The sequence below is a fragment of the Brachyhypopomus gauderio genome, chromosome 10, assembly GCF_052324685.1.
Source record: "Brachyhypopomus gauderio isolate BG-103 chromosome 10, BGAUD_0.2, whole genome shotgun sequence".
Taxonomy (NCBI): domain Eukaryota; kingdom Metazoa; phylum Chordata; class Actinopteri; order Gymnotiformes; family Hypopomidae; genus Brachyhypopomus; species Brachyhypopomus gauderio.
In genome coordinates, this window is record NC_135220.1 from 11,207,820 (window position 1) to 11,225,523 (window position 17,704).

The following is a 17,704-nucleotide window of genomic DNA, read 5'->3' on the forward strand; positions in this document are numbered from 1 at the left end:
GTACTACACGTGTGTGCTGATACCTCATCAGTGCTGTACTACACATGTGTGCTGATACCTCATCAGTGTTGTACTACACGTGTGTGCTTATACCTCATCAGTGCTGTACTACACGTGTGTGCTGATACCTCATCAGTGCTGTACTACACGTGTGTGCTGATACCTCATCAGTGCTGTACTACACGTGTGTGCTGATACCTCATCAGTGCTGTACTACACGTGTGTGCTGATACCTCATCAGTGTTGTACTACACGTGTGTGCTGATACCTCATCAGTGCTGTACTACACGTGTGTGCTGATACCACATCAGTGCTGTACTACAAGTGTGTGCTGATACCTCATCAGTGCTGTACTACACATGACGTGCTGATACCTCATCAGTGCTGTACTACACGTGTGTGCTGATACCTCATCAGTGCTGTACAACACGTGTGTGCTGATACCTCATCAGTGCTGTACTACATGTCTGTGCTGATACCTCATCAGTGCTGTACTACACGTGTGTGCTGATACCTCATCAGTGCTGTACTACACGTGTGTGCTGATACCTCATCAGTGCTGTACTACACGTGTGTGCTGATACCTCATCAGTGCTGTACTACACGTGTGTGCTGATACCACATCAGTGCTGTACTACAAGTGTGTGCTGATACCTCATCAGTGCTGTACTACACGTGTGTGCTGATACCTCATCAGTGCTGTACTACACATGTGTGCTGATACCTCATCAGTGTTGTACTACACGTGTGTGCTTATACCTCATCAGTGCTGTACTACACGTGTGTGCTGATACCTCATCAGTGTTGTACTACACATGTGTGCTGATACCTCATCAGTGCTGTACTACACGTGTGTGCTGATACCTCATCAGTGCTGTACTATACGTGTGTGCTGATACCTCATCAGTGCTGTACTACACGTGTGTGCTGATACCTCATCAGTGCTTTACTACACGTGTGTGCTGATACCTCATCAGTGCTGTACTACACGTGTGTGCTGATACCTCATCAGTGCTGTACAACACGTGTGTGCTGATACCTCATCAGTGCTGTACTACACGTCTGTGCTGATACCTCATCAGCGCTGTACTACACGTCTGTGCTGATACCTCATCAGTGCTGTACTACACGTGTGTGCTGATACCTCATCAGTGTTGTACTACACGTGTGTGCTGATACCTCATCAGTGCTGTACTACACGTGTGTGCTGATACCTCATCAGTGCTGTACTACACGTGTGTGCTGATACCTCATCAGTGCTGTACTACACGTGTGTGCTGATACCTCATCAGTGCTGTACTACACGTGTGTGCTGATACCTCATCAGTGCTGTACTACACGTGTGTGCTGATACCTCATCAGTGTTGTACTACACGTGTGTGCTGATACCTCATCAGTGCTGTACTACACGTGTGTGCTGATACCTCATCAGTGCTGTACTACACGTGTGTGCTGATACCTCATCAGTGCTGTACTACACGTGTGTGCTGATACCTCATCAGTGCTGTACTACACGTGTGTGCTGATACCTCATCAGTGCTGTACTACACATGTGTGCTGATACCTCATCAGTGTTGTACTACACGTGTGTGCTGATACCTCATCAGTGCTGTACTACACGTGTGTGCTGATACCTCATCAGTGTTGTACTACACGTGTGTGCTGATACCTCATCAGTGCTGTACTACACGTGTGTGCTGATACCTCATCAGTGCTGTACTACACGTGTGTGCTGATACCTCATCAGTGCTGTACTACACGTGTGTGCTGATACCTCATCAGTGCTGTACTACACGTGTGTGCTGATACCTCATCAGTGCTGTACTACACGTGTGTGCTGATACCTCATCAGTGCTGTACTACACGTGTGTGGCCTTGTTACTGTTTGTATGTTTTAACTATGGGTCTCGTCTCACTTTATTGGGTTCCCCAGCCTTTCAATGAGTGTACATGTGCGGTGGACCATGGGTTCTGGCACAGGAGTGTGTTAGGCACAGCAGTGTTGCTGGAGATTATACATGTGGTACTGTGAATCGGTTTATCCTCCACACAGAAATATAAAGGGCTGATGGAGGGACAACACCAACTGACCAATGATGAAGGGCTAGGGGAGGGACAACACCAACTGACCAATGATGAAGGGCTAGGGGAGGGACAACACCAACTGACCAATGATGAATGGTTAGGGGTGGGACAACACCAACTGACCAATGATGAAGGGCTAGGGGAGGGATGACACAACTGTGCACAGCAACATATGAGCTATGAACTCTTTATACTCATAAACCCTTTACACCCCCATGTGGATTTAATAAGACGGCGGGCTGTGCACATCAACATGAGCTATGAACTCTTTACACTCATAAACTCTGTACACCAACAGTGTGGATTTAATAAGATGGTGGGCCAGTAAAAGTCACTTTAAATTTGTACACCTTTGTTATGATTTTTTTCAGTTAGTTGTTCCTGAATGCTTACATCCAATTTTTGAAACTACAGCTCATTATGGCAAAACTCTACACACAATCCCCCAAAACACTCACACATCATGAAGAGTGTCATACATCTCTTGCATAAGCACACGTTGCATTCTAAACACTTTGAAATCTTCAAATGACTGCAGAGCGACAGCAGGGAGCTCCCATACACCTGCCTTCACTCCTACCCTGCTCCGCTCTTCAAGGTCTATCATTACACACAAAATCTCATGGCTGGAGTTTTTTTTTTTTTTGGTTTTTTACACCAAGACTCTAAACACAAACCCTCAAAAGCAGCATCTGTCTCCAGAGCATCAGTTAGACACAGAGGGCTACATGGAAGACAGGGAGACTCCTTTTGTCTGCAGCTGTGAGTGGTTCCGGACTATTCTTCAAATGTAGAAGCATTTAGACAATATAAATCACAAACTCTAGGGGGAAAACCAAAGCACTTCTGTTTTTTTGAAGCATCGTTACCCACGCTTGGTCAGGAACATTGTAAAAGATGTAAATACAAGGGTGGGGGGGAGAAAACAGTGAAGTAGTAAAACAAAACGAGTGTGTTCTGTCTTCTGGTTGGGTCTGTCGCTCCCCTCATCTGTATCGCCACAGACCTCCATCTCCTGGAGAAGAAGCACATTTCCTGGCAGAACAAGAAACCATAGATGCTTCCATGAACCAAATTTGGACCGGAGCAGCCCGGCGTGTTAGCCCAATGATGACAATCTCAGCTGTTCTGGCTCATTTTGATGGTCCATCAGAAATCCATGCTGTGCAAGGTGTCAGGAGAGATTTGGGTAGGGTTGTATGCAGTGATGTCAGTAACGCGTTACTCTAATCTTACCACTTTTTTCGAGAAATATAACGCGCTACTATTTCCAGTCCAGTAATCAGATTAAAGTTACTTATCCAAATAACTGTGCGTTACTATTTTTATTTTCCCTAGTAAAAATATATATTTTGCTTTCTTCTTGGTCAGTTCTACTTTTGTGTCTGACCGTAGCGCTTGACTCCGCACTGTGACGGGCGGGGGTGAGCAACGAAAAGGAAGCGATCACGCCAAGTCTCAGGGAAAAATGATGGTTTAATAGAAAGTGTGCAAACCTAAAACCCGTGCACTATCTCCAAATTAAGGATATAATGACCAGCAGTCAACTGGTACAAAGACAAGACATATATAGGCAAACAAACGACCCTCAGGTGAGACGGATCACGGGCTCCGCCCACCTGAAGGACGCACATGACGTCACCAGACAACAACAACAACAGCCGCTGTGGACGGAGGCGGCCGTTAGGGGGCCGCCTCACCGTGACAGACCCCCTCACCAAGCCGCACTCCCCTCCACTGGGTGTGTGGCACACAGCGGCTGCACACAAAACATGAAGGGGCAGGAAGGCAGAGACAGGCAGGAACACACCTCCTGCCGTCCAGGAGCTGAAACATAAAACACAAAACATTACACAGCTCACCTCCCCGGGCGGGACCCTGGACCGACCGGGCCGTTAACAACACAAAACCACGCCCCGGTCGGTCACAGGGCCCTCACGCCCTAACCGGCATTCAGCCGGTAAGCCCCATGGGTGTGAGGACGAGGGGCTACGGCTCCTCTCTCGTCCCTCGTGTGTGTGTGGGTGTGCAGGTTACCTCTCCAAGGCGCAGCTACTTCACCTCCTGGACCTACCTCCTCCCAGAGCTGACCCCTGCCTTCTGCTAGGGGTCACCCCAGCCTCCTGGGGAGCCAACCCCTCCCGGGGCCTCTCATCTCAAGGTGGACTCCTCCACCCAACCCAGGAGCGCCAGAGACCGAGGCCCAGAGCACCCCCGACGCGGGCTAGGGAGCAGCCCCAAGGGCCTCCTGGTCACCCCGGGCAGGAGGGAGGATCTCCATCCCCAGCAGGAGCTTTTCAGACCGGAGCCCCATGGTCCCCAAACATCCGGGGGGCCCAGCCCTCTAGGGAGGGGCTCTTCACCACCGGGCTCCGGTCACCCCACAACACAAGGGGGCTCCTGCCAGGTGGAGACCCCCACAAGGTCCAGGAACACTGCCAAGGAGAAGCACCTGCACAAAGAACACACCCTCACACACACACACACACACACACACACACACACACACACATATATACAAACACACAACACAAACGCGCCTTAGACGCCCTCCGTGCCATACCCAGTGGCACGGGACCACAGCCGGTCCCCCCCCAAACACACATTTAAGGGGAGGAGCATGGGTGGAATTACATTTAACAGTTGACATCACGCTAGGACAAAACACACACGCAAAGACTAGACAAGCAACAAAACAAAAACGGTGCACAGACAGACGGGACCTACACATGCGCGCTCGACATAAACACACAGTGACGCGCGCCGCTCAGAGTCGCAGTCGCTCCCCACATTTAACACAAGACACACGGGGAGCGAGGCGACGGTGACGAGCGGCGACCGCGTCACACACAAAACACGCAACATTAAACATAACGAGCACGCACACTGATCCACACATCCATCGACAAACACGTTTTAACAAACACAAAACATGAAGAGCCTTTCCAGGGAAGACGCCCTGGTCCTCGCCGTGCCACAAACACAGACACGGCGGAGCTCTTCAAACAAACAAACAAACAACAGACACGAAGAGTTTTCCCAGGGCAGACAAGTCTCAGGGAAAAATGATGGTTTAATAGAAAGTGTGCAAACCTAAAACCCGTGCACTATCTCCAAATTAAGGATATAATGACCAGCAGTCAACTGGTACAAAGACAAGACATATATAGGCAAACAAACAACCCTCAGGTGAGACGGATCACGGGCTCCGCCCACCTGAAGGACGCACATGACGTCACCAGACAACAACAACAACAGCCACTGTGGACAGAGGCGGCCGGTAGGGGGCCGCCTCACCGTGACACGCATGCTGCGCGCGACCCTGTGAAAGCGCGAGCACGTTTTACAAGTCATTTTTTGCAGTGTCCTCCCGAAACGATATGTGGTAGTATAAAGAAATACCCCTCAAAAACAGGGGAAGGGACATTTACCTGAAGAATTTTAATGTTGCTTTGTGTTCCACGTTTGAAAAGTGCTGGAATTTTGACTAACGTCGCCTACTTTAAAATGCTTGAAATTGTAATGGTATTTCGTTTCACAAGCTGTCTGACTGAACAGTTCGCTTGTATTACGTTTACAAATAAATTTACAAATAATACCACGCAGCTACACAAACGTAATGTCAGGAGATACCTTTAAGTGACACTGGGGGGGCGGGGGGGGGGGGGGGGCGGGGGGGGGGGGCAGCGACGGCGCGCGCCAGGGTTGCGTTATCAATAAAGTTTCCCTCCTCTGGATTTTTGGATTAAGCAGTTTCTGCCTCGGTTACCGAACATGCATGCTGCTATTTTGCTGCTGAATGTAACTATTAAAGTAACTTGTAATCTAACGTAGTTACTTTTAAAATCAAGTAATCAGTAACGTAACTAAGTTACTTTTAAAAGGAGTAATCAGTAATCAGTAATCGGATTACATTTTCAAGGTAACTGAGCCATCACTGGTTGTATGTGGGCAGCGCCGGGAGTGACATGGTGATGCAATTGACATCACACATACTAATGCTGAAGTGCTGCTCACACACTGCCCCCTGACCCCTAACCCCTGACCCCTTCCTCATCAGTACATACATACTTGAGATACACTTCAGCAGCATCTTGTCTCAAAATTCTATGAAACAGACAAGACAAAAACAATACTCCATCACACTGTACACAGACAAGACAAAACAATACTCCATCACACTGTACACAGATAAGACAAAACAATACTCCATCACACTGTAGCCTACACAGATAAGACAAAACAATACTCCATCACACTGTACACAGACAAGACAAAACAATACTCCATCACACTGTACACAGATAACACAAAACAATACTCCATCACACTGTACACAGATAAGACAAAATAATACTCCATACACAGACAAGACAAACTAATACTCCATCACACTGTACACAGACAAGCCAAAATAATACTCCATCACACTGTACACAGATAAGACAAAACAATACTTCATCACACGGTACACAGACAAAACAAAATAATACTCCATCACACTGTACACAGACAAGACAAAATAATACTCCATCACACTGTACACAGACGTAGGGCAGTCCATCTACATTCCATCTACAGTTCATCTACAGTCCGTCTGAAAACTACCCCAATGACAGCGGACATGGAAATGACAGCTGCAATGGAAATAATGGGAGAAAATGCTTATCTGCACATAGTCATAATGCAGTTGTTTCATTTGTATGTGATGCCGTTGAAGGACGAGGGACAATGCTGACAGACTCTTCCAGCTGACATTACTGTCTGTAAAAAAGTGATTGTGTAGCTCTCACAATCAAATGATGACAATATTTACAGTGAGCTCTCCTCTCTCTCTCAGGTACATAATCTCTCCTACAGAAATACAGGTACCTAATCTCCTACAGAAATACAGGTACATAATCTCTCCTTCAGATATACAGGTACATAATCCCTTACAGAATAACAGGTACATAATCTCTCCTATGGGAATACAGGTGCATAATCTCTCCTACAGAAATACAGGTACATAATTCCCTACACAGTCAGAGACTGTGTCTCATGTCCTGAAACTCCAGTACAATAAACACTTTTATTTACATGAGACCAGTGCACCCACCTTGTATATTCCTGTTCACACTAGAATTTCTTTCAGTATTTCTTTATTACTTTTCTCTCATTCTCTCTTTCATCCATACTGTAATCCCCTTTTCACCCCAGCTGCTTATAATTTAATCTCACACAACACTGCTCTTTCATTAATATGATTGGCTGAGGGATTTTCTTGCTGTTTCGTTTTGTTTCTGCTCTCACTTCTGTCACCCTGGGTGAGGCAATTAAACAAAATTCTCACACACGTGCAGTCTGTTTCACACCTCCCTCTCTCTCTCTCTCTCTCTCTCTCTCTCTCTCTCTCTCTCCCTCTTTGAGGATTCAGCTGAGGATACAGCTTTTGTCAGTGAGGCACAGAAACTGTTCACCACTAGGTGAAATGATCCTCAAAGAAATGATGGTTTAGATTAGAGCTGTGTGCTGGTGTCCTGCCATGCGCTTTCTTGACTGCTGATGGTATTTGATGGCTCATCTCTCAGGGGAGCATGCTGGTATTTGATGGCTCATCTCTCAGGGGAGCATGCTTCTGAAGAGATAATTAACGCCGCAGTAAGATGGCCATTTTGTCATTGGCAAATCTGACTGTCCTTCCTGTAGTAGGTATCGACTCACTCCTCTTCAATTAGAAAAGACAATCAAACAGAAAACTGATGTTTTCAAATCAAATAGTAACATTGATCCACATCTTGTCCCCCACCCTTCCTGAGTTTATGTGTGTGTTGTTGCTCCATGTGCCATTCCAGGCCCAGATGTGATTGGCTGCGCAATTTATTTCTCCTGCTGTAATGTAATGATTCGACTCACCAGCTAATTAGCAGGCCGTTCAGTGAGGTGTTTCTGAGCAGGGGAGCATGGTCTCTGTGGTGGTACCAGGGTGTTTCTGAGCAGGGTAGTATGGTCTCTGTGGTGGTACCAGGGTGTTTCTGAGCAGGGTAGTATGGTCTCTGTGGTGGTACCAGGGTGTTTCTGAGCAGGGTAGTATGGTCTCTGTGGTGGTACCAGGGTGTTTCTGAGCAGGGGAGCATGGTCTCTGTGGTGGTACCAGGGTGTTTCTGAGCAGGGTAGTATGGTCTCTGTGGTGGTACCAGGGTGTTTCTGAGCAGGGGAGCATGGTCTCTGTGGTGGTACCAGGGTGTTTCTGAGCAGGGTAGTATGGTCTCTGTGGTGGTACCAGGGTGTTTCTGAGCAGGGTAGTATGGTCTCTGGTAGTACCAGGGTGTTTCTGCGCAGGGGAGTATGGTCTCTGGTGGTACCAGGGTGTTTCTGAGCAGGGGAGTATGGTCTCTGTGGTGGTACCAGGGTGTTTCTGAGCAGGGTAGTATGGTCTCTGTGGTGGTTCCAGGGTGTTTCTTAACAGGGGGGTATGGTCTCTGTGGTGGTACCAGGGTGTTTCTGAGCAGGGTAGTATGGTCTCTGTGGTGGTACCAGGGTGTTTCTGAGCAGGGTAGTATGGTCTCTGTGGTGGTACCAGGGTGTTTCTTAACAGGGAGGTATGGTCTCTGTGGTGGTACCAGGGTGTTTCTGAGCAGGGGAGCATGATCTCTGTGGTGGTACCAGGGTGTTTCTGAGCAGGGGAGCACGGTCTCTGTGGTGGTAGCGGGTTGTGCTGCCCTGTCCGTCCTTCAGGCCCGTGTGCGCTGCACATGTTAGATGGCTCTTTGGCTGAGAGCACAGAGGTTATGCACACTACGCTGTACCCTGTGCAGTGGTGCCTCACTCTGATGAGAGCGTGCAGGGTCATTACAGCTGCCGCTCAGCTGAGCAGCCATACATGAGGGTTGCACACATTAGGGTCACACACATGAGGGTCGCACACATGAGGGTTGCACACATTAGGGTCACACACATGAGGGTTGCACACATGAGGGTTGCACACATTAGGGTAACACACATGAGGGTCGCACACATGAGGGTCACACACATGAGGGTCGCACATGAGGGTCACACACATGAGGGTCACACATGAGGGTCACACACATGAGGGTTGCACACATGAGGGTTGCACACATTAGGGTCACACACATGAGGGTTGCACACATGAGGGTTGCACACATTAGGGTCACACACATGAGGGTCGCACACATGAGGGTCACACACATGAGGGTCGCACACATGAGGGTCGCACACATGAGGGTCACACACATGAGGGTCGCACACATGAGGGTCACACACATGAGGGTCGCACACATGAGGGTTGCACACATTAGGGTCACACACACGAGGGTCGCACACATGAGGGTCACACATGAGTGTCACACACATGAGGGTCACACACATGAGGGTCACACACATGAGGGTCGCACACATGAGGGTCGCACACATGAGGGTCACACACATGAGGGTCGCACACATGAGGGTCACACATGAGGGTCACACATGAGGGTCGCACACATGAGGGTCACACACATGAGGGTCGCACACATGAGGGTCGCACATGAGGGTCACACATAAGGGTCACACATGAGGGTCGCATACATGAGGGTCACACATAAGGGTCACACATGAGGGTCGCATACATGAGGGTCACACATGAGGGTCACACATGAGGGTCGCATACATGAGGGTCACACATATGAGGGTTGCATACATGATGGTCACACATAAGGGTCACACATGAGGGTCACACATGAGGGTCACACATGAGGGTCACACATATGAGGGTCACACATAAGGGTCACACATGAGGGTCACACATATGAGGGTTGCATACATGAGGGTCACACATAAGGGTCACACATGAGGGTCACTCATGAGGGTCACACATATGAGGGTTGCATACATGAGGGTCACACATAAGGGTCACACATGAGGGTCACTCATGAGGGTCACACTGGGGATGCTGGGCCTTCCCCCAGTATGTCGTCCGAATGACTCTGAATTGATCGACTCTCTCTCCAGGGGTACAGTATCTCACTCTCTCTCTCTCTCTTCAAGGGTATAGTATCTCACTCACTCTCTCTCTCTCTCTCTCTTCAAGGGTATAGTATCTCACTCTCTCTCTCTCCTCAGGGGTACAGTATCTCACACTCAGTCACTCTCTTTCCCCTCTTTAGATGTATTATATCACACTCTGTCTGTCTGTATCTCTCTCCCTTCTCTCTTCAGGTGTAATATATCTCATTCTCTCTTTCTCTCTCTCTCTCTCTCTCCCCCCTCTTCAGGTGTACTGTACCTCTTTCTCTCTCCTCCCCCTTTCCTGTGCTTTCCATCAATGCTTCATTCTCCTGCATGTAATTTGCTGCTTTCTTTCTATGTTTTTCCTGTCTTTTATGTGTCCTTCTTACCTTTGTCTTCTTTCTGTTGCTGTCTGTCTATCTCTGGCCCACTTACAGTACAGGACAGGGTAACCTGAAGCAGGTGTCCATTTTCACTCCTCAGGCATGTGACTGCATTCAGACAATTCCAATCATCACCACAGCAGTTACATCTTCACACATCACCACAGCAGTCACATCTCCACTCATCCCCACAGCACAGTTACATCTCCACTCATCACCACAGCAGTTACATCTTCACACATCACCACAGCAGTCACATCTCTACTCATCCCCACAGCACAGTTACATCTCCACTCATCACCACAGCACAGTCACATCTCCACTCATCCCCACAGCACAGTCACATCTCCACTCATCCCCACAGCACAGTTACATCTCCACTCATCACCACAGCACAGTTACATCTCCACTCATCACCACAGCACAGTTACATCTTCACACAACACCACAGCAGTTACATCTTCACTCAACCCCACAGCAGTTACATCTCCACTCATCACCACAGCAGTTACATCTTCACTCAACCCCACAGCACAATTACATCTCCACTCATCACCACAGCACAGTTACATCTCCACTCATCACCACAGCAGTTACATCTTCACTCAACCCCACAGCACAGTTACATCTTCACTCAACACCACAGCACAGTTACATCTGCACTCATCACCACAGCACAGTTACATCTCCACTCATCACCACAGCACAGTTACATCTTCACACATCCCCACAGCACAGTTACATCTTCACACATCACCACAGCACAGTTACATCTCCACTCATCACCACAGCACAGTTACATCTTCACACATCACCACAGCACAGTTACATCTGCACTCAACACCACAGCTTCCTCTTGAGCAACATGTTTCTGCCATATTGCCCATTAACTTGCTGTTGAGTTTGTGTGTATTCATCTCTGTCATGGCATCAGGATCCTATCTCCTTGTCCTGTCATTCAAACCGCTCACAGATTGTCCCTCAAGACAGTGGTTACATCAGGATCTTTAATGATGGGCAGTGCTTTAACTGAATAACCAAACAGAAATGGTAGGTGGGAGGGAAGGAGAAAAAAGAGAGAAGATAAAGGAGAATAGGGAAATTCTGGCTTGTAAGCACCGAAAGTCTTTCTAAAGAATAGTGTCGAATAGGCAGCTGAGCTATAAATGGTGGTTTTTAGTGTAAATGAATCCTGCACTGTTTGTTTGGCTTGTTTAGTGTTCTTGCTGGCAGGACTGAATGTGTTGTGTGTTGTAGAGGCCTGTGAGCTCTGAATCTCGGGGATGTCAGCTCCCAGTAATGGAGCCCTGACTGGCAGTGACATCAACGCCACGGTGCCTAGTCCCCCCTTGAATTAGGATGGTGAATGCTCTCTCTTTTCTCTTATCTTACTCGTTCTCGCTCTCTCTTGCTCTTACATGCACACACACACACACACACACACACACACACACACACACACACACACACACACACACACACACCACACACACACACACACACACACACACACACACACACACACACACACACACACACACACACACACACACACACAATCACACACACAATCACACACACACTTCCTCTGCATCTCTCTTGTTAGAGGTCAAACTTAATCTGTCCTTGTCAGGTTTAATCAAAGCGTCCACAAATTCAATTTCAGCTTCTATGCGCGAGAGGCTATCAAGGCGTTCTTTGTCACTTACAATGTCTATAAGGGCTAAAAGGATGTGTTTCCAGTGTGTTTGTATATACTGACTTCTCAGTGAGTAACTAAACCTCCACCATTACGCATTGCCTAAGCTCCTAGTTGTTATGTCTGGAGAGAGCAGAATGCGCTAGTCTCTCTCTCTTTTATGTTTGGAGAGAGTGGAATGCGCTAGTCTCTCTCTCATATGTCTGCGAGTTACAATGAAAACACCTTGTCACCCTAAAAGCTTTAGAATATTGAGGCTGGTGGTGTCATGTGCCCTGACGGGACATATTAGAGTTTGCATTATAAGCCTCTAATACATCTGTCGACAGCTAGTGACGATGTCCTTGAAAAACCCTGCGCTTTACCCTGTTTGAAATCCTGATAGCCACACGATTTCCAGTAATATAGGACATTTGCAAAACTGGAATTAAAAATTTGTTTTGTTTAACCCATTCAAAGCATTTAAGTTTGTGAAGTGTGTTATTATTGTATTAGTAACAGCTCCAAAAGCTCTACCCTGTTGTCCTGTGTGCTTTAAGTCCTATGTGCTTTACACCTGGCATCTTCTGTATTAGAATTTATTTCCCACGTCACTGAGGGCCATTTGCTCAAGAGCCAGCCTTCCAGCCTGTTTGATCAGTATGCTACCCTTGTGTTTAAAAAAGGCTACTGCCTTACATAATAAATAAGCAACAAGCACAATTCGCTCTCAACGAATGTACTCTGCAAGCAGAGAGCATGCTGGGATAGGCCTACGGCACGTCTGCGCTGTGCTGCTGAGGACGAGGTGCACCTGGCTTAGCACCGAGTTCCCTCTGATCTCCTTCAGATGGATTTCGACCTAATCTGAATGTGGTGTTCCTTTGTGAACTGATTTCGAAGCTCTCGTCCCCACGCAAGATCGCCTGCTGCTTCACAACTTCACCCCCTTACCCATCACCCCCTCAATCCCCACCCCCTCATTTCCCTACACCACCACCCAAACCTCACTCCCCTCACCCCTCACCCTCCACCCCCTCACCCTCCCACCATCAAGTATTGAAATAAGCACTCTAAACAAAGGCATAATTTGTCTAAGCATCGGCTCTTTTGCTACCTCGGAATGCTCGTTGGGCTGTGGAGCTGCGTGATGGCCAGTGATTGGACGTCAGCATCTTTGCCCTCTGTGATGTCAGATGCAGGAGGGCCCGCTCAGCCTGGCCAGGCCCCGCTGCCGCAAAACTAATCGGATATTTATTTCACTTGGATGCCACTTTCCCCTAGACATTTCTTCTATGGATCAGAGCTTTCTGTACAAGAGAGGGTTTTGGACAAAGTTCAAAGTTTTTGAACATTATGTTATGATACCCTTGTTCAGTCCTTTAAAATCAACTTATACAAAAGCTGCCACAGCTGACAACATCCCTCATCTGTACTGACCGGGACATGTTGGCTGTCTATTTATCACAGTGTTTTATTAGTTATATATTCTTTATTCGAACATCTGTACATCAGTATAGTGTCTGAACATTAGAACACTGCATGAGATGAAATGACACAGATGTGCGGAGGTATTAGGACACTGCGTGAGATGAAATGACACAGATGTGCGGAGGCATTGAGAGACTGCGTGAGATGAAATGACACAGATGTGTGGAGGCATTGAGACACTGCGTAAGATGAAATGACACAGATGTGTGGAGGCATTGAGACACTGCGTGAGATGAAATGACACAGATGTGTGGAGGCATTGAGACACTGCGTGAGATGAAATGACAGATGTGCGGAGGTATTGAGAGACTGCATGAGATGAAATGACACAGATGTGCGGAGGTATAAGGACACTATGTGAGATGAAATGACACATGTGCGGAGGTATCAGGACACTGCGTGAGATTAAATGACACAGATGTGCGGAGGTATTAGGACACTGCGTGAGATGAAATGACACAGTTGTGCGGAGGTATTAGGACACTGCATGAGATGAAATGACACAGATGTGCGGAGGTATTAGGACACTATGTGAGATGAAATGACAGTTGTGTGGCAGGCTGCTGGTACAATTGTACAAAAGTGAGAACTTCAAAAAGATCTGCAACAATGACATGAAAACCACTGTGTAACAGATATGTTAATGTTCACCAAGTTTTTTATTGTTGATGTTTGTTGTGATAAGCATTTATACATGTTTATGTATGTTTATGTCACGTGAAGTGCTTATGCAGGTGTCACGTAACTTTTTTAACACTGACCTGATCTGTTAGCATGAAAAGTTTCTTTTGAAATGATCAATCAATGCCTGTCAGTTAATAATAATTAAATAACAATAATCATCATAATAATAACAAAATGTATTATTTTTGAAGAATCTTTTTCTGACTCAATGTACTTTATTGGGAAGTTTTAACAATTATCATAAGGTAACTGAGATACAGGAAGACATAATTTGGGACAGACCAAAATACATTAGACAGTCAGAGAACAGGCACATCGCAGAACACTCACTGTGATTATGAAGAGGAAGCTTAAAGTTTTCATTTCTCTGAAATGGAAGAAAAGTCACAGACTTTGAGGCACAAATTGTCTGTGGATCTAATCGAACCCAAAGTTCACTGAAATATTAACTACCACTATAACTAGTTTATACCCACACAGTGACAGCTGCTGAATACCAGTCACATGTAGATGCTCTTGTGCTTTTAGGAGGATGTTTTGCGTCTAGCTGCTACTGATTTAAGACTCTGTCTAACACTGAATGGATCCAGAGTCTTGTGTGCATTCCCCTTTACACTTCCAGCATTGTGGATATGGTCTATAGTCAGAGTATCTTCCTCTTTAAGTACTAACTTTTGGAACTTTTGAAAGTTATGAGTGAATATCTTGCCAAATGTTATTCTACATTTAGCACACGGGCCTTCACCTGTTTGTTTGATTTGACTGAAGTCTAGTATTTCTCCTTTGTTGTAGTTGCCAGATTGTGCATTCTAACTCTCTACTTCTCTACTGTTTCTCTCGCATTTCTCTCCAGCCTCGGTGTCTGCCTTCTCTCCTGAGAGCTTTCTCCTGTTCCACCCTCTTCTCTATCTCTTCCTCTTCCTCTCTCTCTCTCTCTCTCTCTCTGACCCCTGTCAGGACTCTGATGGGAGGCTACCTAACACTGCGTGCTCTGATCAGGTGTTGTTGAGTAAGCGTATTAAGGAGCCCATCTTCAGTGGTCAGCTTAATCTTACCCTCCTCCACCTCTTCCTCCTCCTCCTCTTCCTCCCCTGCTGCTCTTCTCGGTGCCGTGCTGAGTCTGTCCTCCTGTCCTGAGCAGTATATGTTCCCCCTGGCCAACCCCAGGTGTCCGGACCCCGGCACAACCAACCCTGAGTATCTGCACTACCAGTTACTGCAAACTTTCTGCAACCCTGACTGACTTTTGGTAGAAATGTGTCTCTTTTGTCCCCCGAAGGAGATCTTCTTTCTTTTTATCGATGGTTATGTGTAATTGTGTCTATTCCATTAGGAGATGTTGTTGAAATAAGCCAAGGACTGCATAAAACACTTGAGGTGTATATTTGTCTTTGTGATTAAGAAAAGTGTGTTGCATTTACTGAGTATGTGTGTGTGTGTGTGTGTGTGTGTGTGTGTGTGTGTGTGTGTGTGTGTGTGTGTGTTGGTTTCACATTGCCATAACTTGCTTTCTCTCTGTTAAATGGGACAAATTGCAAGGATGATTATTGATGAATCAGTATACGTTAATGAGCAGTATTGATCCACCACTGAGCTGAGACGATGTGAGAAGCTTCGTCACAGAAGCCTGCAGCCATATTTGAGATGAGTGTGTGTGTGTGTGTGTGTGTGTGTGTGTGTGTGTGTGTGGGTGGGTAGGTGGGTGTGTGTGTGTATCTTTCCGTATCTTTCCAGAGCATTTGGTATTTATTCCAGGACAACAGCATTCACCAGCTCCCTCTATCAGACTCACATTGTATCTGTCTACTGCTACACCCTGCTGTAGTATGATAGCATGGAAAACCATAATATGGTCATTCATCTAGTGGATGTGAATGGAATGTAAACACTGAAAGGGACAACACAGCACTCATGGCACAGACACAGTGGCACAGACACAGTGGCACAGTCACAGTGGCTCAGACACAGTGGCACAGACACAGTGGCTCAGTCACAGTGGCACAGTCACAGTGGCACAGTCACAGTGGCACAGACACAGTGGCACAGGCACAGTGGCACAGGCACAGTGACTCAGTCACAGTGGCACAGTCACAGTGGCACAGACACAGTGGCACAGACACAGTGGCACAGGCACAGTGGCTCAGACACAGTGGCACAGACACAGTGGCTCAGTCACAGTGGCACAGTAACAGTGGCACAGTCATAGTGGCTCAGTCACAGTAGCGCAGTCACAGTGGCACAGTCACAGTGGCACAGAGACAGTGGCACAGTCACAGTGGCACAGTCACAGTGGCACAGACGCAGTGGCACAGTCGCAGTGGCACAGACGCAGTGGCACAGACACAGTGGCACAGTCACAGTGGCACAGTCACAGTGGCTCAGACGCAGTGGCACAGATGCAGTGGCACAGACACAGTGGCACAGTCACAGTGGCACAGACACAGTGGCACAGACACAGTGGCACAGTCACAGTGGCACAGACACCAGTGCTGCTCCTAACGGACCATGTGCAACTGTGGGAAGCAGGAAAGATCAAGATTGATAATTGGATTAATAATTCCCTTCTGTAATCATTTTCATTTCCCGCTCAACTAACACTGCACTCAGACACATACACACACACCCACCCACACACACACACACACACACACACACACACACACACACACACACACTTGCTGTTTTTGTTTCATCTGTCACCACACATTTGCTCACTGGGGAAAACACAAAGCACCGTCAGGCTCCTCCTGAACCGGACCGGCGGGGTGAACACATCCCGCACCTCCTGAACCGGACCAGCAGGGCGAACACATCTCGTTCCTCCTTTCTCAGCTTGCCGGTGTTCACCTTTCTCTTCTCTAGCCTGGCATCACAAACGTGGCCCATATCTGCGCTGTAATCTGAGAATATATGCGGTTCCTCTCGCTAGCCGCAGGCAAGGTTACTGGTGACTGAATCATGGCAGCGGTCCACAACTTCCACAGCGCACGCAATACGCTGTATACGCAAGTGCCCTCCTGGATTAAACATACAGGGCCTTATGTTCATTCTCTCTCCCCTCATAAACACACTCATACACACACACAAACCCACATGGGCAATGATAGGTAGTGGTGTAATAATTAGTGTCCAGAAGGCATCTAGAAGGCAAGTGAAATCAACCCAGAATATCACCTGCATGTGGGACACTTTAAGGTGGTGAAGATCACACCATATAGAGGTCTTTCCACTACCAAGAGCGCAGTACAAATTAAAATATGAACTAGATCCAGAGTGTGTCATGCCCTCTACATGGCTCTGTGCGAACACACTCAAACAAAAAATAACCCTGAACTCTTTCAAGCACTTGTTCTGAATTCTATTCTCTTACCATTTTGAGATTATTCTCTGTTATATC

The 17,704-nt window shown here is 47.2% G+C and overlaps 1 protein-coding gene across 1 annotated transcript in view; it reads right to left on the minus strand.

The window, feature by feature from the left end:
- Positions 1-17,704, minus strand: part of fgf11b (fibroblast growth factor 11b) — a 40,758-nt gene that overhangs the window by 22,420 nt on the left and 634 nt on the right. The gene's annotated exons all lie outside the window — the stretch shown is intronic.